Consider the following 4,654-nt stretch of genomic DNA (forward strand, 5'->3'; position numbering starts at 1 on the left):
AAGATGAATTTTAATAACCCCACTTCCTTAAGGTAACCTAGGAGGTTGATTCTGGATAACCACAACCTTAATCATGGTTTTCGGGGCTAGGTATGTTATATCTATAGATTTTCCCAAATGTAAAAGAGATATCAAGACATGTATGAGTCGAGTACAATAGACTACCAAGCAATTATTGATATAACAAAGGATTAATACATGGTGAAGTGTAACTAGCTGAAAGGGTAATACTTGACTGGGATGGAATAGTCACAAGCTCACAATTAGCCATGGAAAAGCACTAAAGTAAATCAAGTGCATACTTTACTAGAAAGAAAAGGTTCCTTCTAAAGACTGAAGAATCTTTAAACCAAGAAAAGAACACATAAGTCTTAGATCTTTCATATCAAATTGTCCCATCAATGTTTTTTGAACATTCTATATCACAATGAAGAACTTCCTGTGATAATTAAATCATCCCCGTGCTAAACCAAAAATCAAGAGATCAAAGCCCTACCTATGACGGGAAACAATTGTTGGTATACTCTCTAATGCATTATTTTTCAATGCAACCAACTATTGTTAATTGTGAATTCAAACAGGCATCCTTATTTCGCTAGGTGTGACAGCTATCATTTGTTAATATGGGACTTATTCCATTTATATATATATATGAACATTAAGGAAATAAATAATATATATACAAATCTATTTTCTCTATTATTATTTTCTTCTATAAAATTTCTATTTATTTATAATTAAAATTAAACTTAAGTTTGTATAAAAATAAAATTAAAAATTTATCAATATTAAAGGTTAAACAGAATTGGCTTTATATTGATGCTACCGTGGAAAGTGCCATGGAGTTTATATTGATGCTACCGTGGAAAGTGCCATGGAGTTAGAATTGGCTTTATATTGGTGCTACCGTGGAAAGTGCCATGGAGTTCAATAGATATTGATGCCTGAAGCATTATGCCATGGAATTGATTGTCTTGGTGAAATTTTATAGTTGGCCAGGAGTTCAATAGATATTGAATTCCACGTGCCATGGAGTTCAATAGATATTGATGCCTGAAGCATTATGCCATGGAATTGATTGTCTTGGTGAAATTTTATAGTTGGCCAGGAGTTCAATAGATATTGAAAATGACTGAAGCATTATGCCATGGAATTGATTGTCTTGGTGAAATTTTATAGTTGGCCAGGAGGAAATTTTAAAATCTACGGAGATCTTTTAAGGTTCTGAAATTGTCTGAGCCCGGACTCGAACCGGGGACCTTTAGTGTGTGAGACTAACGTGATAACCGACTACACCACCCAGACAGATATTTTGAATTTCAAGTTTTTTTTACCTCGGATTTTAGAGATTTTAAAACTGAATGAAGAAAAAAATAGCTTGATTCGATCGTTCTACAGAATATGCTATAGTGTTCAATGGCGTTGCGGAAATTTTAGAAATTTGATGAAGATGTCTGCGCCCGGATTCGACCGGGGTGATTGTAAATATGCCATGGAATCGATTGTCTTGAAGAAATTTTATAGCTTGGCCTGGAGGAAATTTTAAGACCCTACTGAGAATGTCTGGGCTCGGGCTCGGACTCGAACCTAATGAAAATATAACTAATGAGACAAAAAAAGAGCTTGAAAAGTATAGAAAACGTATGGCCAAGTTTTTTATTAAATGAAATTAGAATTTAAATTAAAAAATAAATAAAAAATAATCCGTTCAATTTTAATTTTAATATTATTCCTAGAATTAATTTAAAAAAATCATAATTATTATTTTATAAATTTAATAAATTAAAATTAAAAATGTTTTTGATATTTATAATTATAAATTTATTTTAGTGGTTTATTTCACTACACTAAATTATGTTTCTTGGGATATTTATTTGGATTCTTTATCGAAGATATAAGTTTTTGTTGTTTTCTTTAAATCAAAAAGATAATATTCTTTTTAATAATAAGAGTAGGATTTGTATAGAGTTTGTGTCTAGTCATAACAAATATATTATATACACGAGAAAGTTTACAATAAAAACATCTTCTTGTAGGTCTATAAGGCTAAAGAGAGTTAACAGCATGCTTACAAAATTAAGAAACTGCACTTGATAAACATTTATTTTTTCCCTCAATTTGGTGACTACATCCATACATTAACGTTTGCAGATTTTTGTGGGGTGGATTTTGTGATTGCTTTGTCGGAAATTGCTCCACATTAGACATATTTGAATGTTGACGTTTAGTTATAACTCATTTTCCCAAAAAAATTATTATTTTCCATTATTCCTTTGAGGCCCCTCCTCATTCTATCTTCCATTTGTTTCCTAACACTCAACACCTTTAATGTTTCCCAAGAGTCAACCAAAGCTTTGTGCCCTATTGCTGCAAAGATAGGTGTACACAAAGGGGAGTCGAGGGCTACCTGACTGAGAGGAATATTAGTTTTCCAAGCCAGAGAGAAGGGGTATAAAACATTACCAGCCCATAAGAACCATAGATATTTAACGAAAATCAACAAGACAAAGATAATAGAGAGATTTGAGAGATAACAATTCCTTGCCTAGGCTAGTTGTGGGGGTCGTTGCGGGCTCTTAAAGTTCCTATAAATCCATAGAGAGCTAACCAATTTCCGACCCTTTGCCACCTTGTCAAGATTGCATGTTACAACGAGTGCCAAGTTGTGTGCTCCTTCCCAATTAAGAAACAACTTCACCCACCATACTAGAGGGGCAAACTAGTAGACCCTCACAAGCACATTTATACAATTATCAATTCCACTTGCTATCCTTAACTCTGAGTGTGACTTAGTTTAGTTATGATGCACGTAAGCTTAAACAGAGTTTCCTCATCGTGGAGGTGCCAAGGAAACCACAATGTCTACTAGAGGCTACATTCAATTCTCTCTGAGGAAACTAGAAACAGATGAGACATATTATCTTCAAGAGTTCAAGTGCATTGTTTTGAACCTTAGACATATTAACCCACATGCATGAGTAGTTATGGTCGCAGAGTATGTCATAATATCCTTACCATGGAATACAATCATACTCCCGAGCTGGTGATCAATATTGTACTCACATTATGGCCACTAAATGAGGAGCGAGCATGGTGAGGCTATTTTGTATATATTAGCTTCAAGTGTAAAATTATGGAAAGATATCATGATGTGAGTCAAGCTCTTAGCCAAATGGAGGAAAATGTAGAAATTTGATGATAGAATTGCAACTGCTCAAGAAATTTTAAGCTAAATCAAGAGACACAATTCTACTATACTGCTCTGCAGAATTTAATTCACAATTTAGAACAACATTTGCAAACATGCAATAAGAAATAACACATATGCACAATATTTTTTTCTAGGGGAACCGACTGGGAAAAACCCCTCAAGCCTCTTTGCATTAATCAGATGAATAGAGATGTATTACAATTGCTAGATCTGTCTAAGATCAACCTGCAAGTGAATAACCTATCTCTATGCTCAGTGAGAAGCTCTAACCCAAACTTAGTCAATGTATGCCTTTGCTTGAGCCCCTATTTCCTTATGCAAATCTTAGAGAATTAGCCCCTATTCTTTAGGAATTTTCCTCCAATTGATTGTGCAATTCCTGAGGATTGATCATTTGACTGCATCCAATACCTGTACAATCAAACTAGTTTACAACTGCTCGTTACACTACCTTGGAATGTCCACCACAACTGGGAAATTGAATTCTCTACATGCACTAGTTATTTTAGGTTGATTGATCAGTTAACTGGATGATCACTGAGTTAGACTGCTATCCCATTGCACAATTGACCTTCCACTAGTTCTTCGAACAGTTAGAACTAGTTTAACTGAACTCAACTGGATATAACTAAACTGGATTACTAAAATTTAGCAATCACACATGCTTAACTGAACTCCAAGTCCTCTAACTCAAATTTATTGAGCTAATTGACTGACGAGAGCCATGTCACACAAGTTAACTACCTCCAATTTGTTTATTGATGTGGAAATTCAATTTTTTTCAGTTTGACTAACGAAAAGTCAAATTGAGAATTTCTTTCTACACTTTTCAACATGAAATATTTTCCTTAATATGATTTCGCCTTTTGGGTGAACTATGAAATAGACCGTGGATCAAAATCTTACCATGTTCATTCTGATAGCTTTATTATTACCATGTTCATTGTGATAGCCTTATGTTAGAGTATGACAATCCATTTCACCATTAATTTCGAGTTGCTCGTCCTGAAGCTAGCGTGTCCAGTTATCACTTTTATCAACTTTGGTTTTCCGATTTCTTAGGATATGAAAGAAGGTTTTACAAGGGAGTCCATCCAACAACACTAGGATTCTCTTCCAAATATTTTCTAGGTGATTTTCCTTTGACCGAGTTTCATTATGCAGGTGTTGAATAATAATAAGCATGTCTCCAAGGATAACAATACTGGTGACTTAAGTAGCTTTAGCTACCAACAGACCTTGCAACGGGATATGCAATTTAGGCTGATTGTTGGTCATTATTTCCAACCCCCGTCCATACCTCATAATCAAGTTTCCTTTGGGGTTATACAACACCCCTACCCCTCTTGCCACCTGTAAATAAAAAAGATAATATATAACATATACAAATTTTTAATTAGGAATTTTTTTGAATTTTTTAAAATATAATTACATATTATTATT

General features: G+C 34.0%; 1 non-coding gene across 1 annotated transcript; it reads right to left on the reverse strand.

Annotated features, from left to right (window-relative positions):
• Positions 1–1,231: 1,231 nt before the first annotated feature.
• On the reverse strand, positions 1,232–1,305 carry TRNAV-CAC (transfer RNA valine (anticodon CAC)). The gene has a single exon. It is a non-coding gene; the product is annotated as a tRNA-Val (tRNA).
• Positions 1,306–4,654: the final 3,349 nt, after the last annotated feature.

Source organism: Pinus tabuliformis, chromosome 8 (assembly GCF_031772625.1).
Source record: "Pinus tabuliformis cultivar Carrire ecotype Pingquan chromosome 8, CPIR1, whole genome shotgun sequence".
NCBI lineage: Eukaryota > Viridiplantae > Streptophyta > Pinopsida > Pinales > Pinaceae > Pinus > Pinus tabuliformis.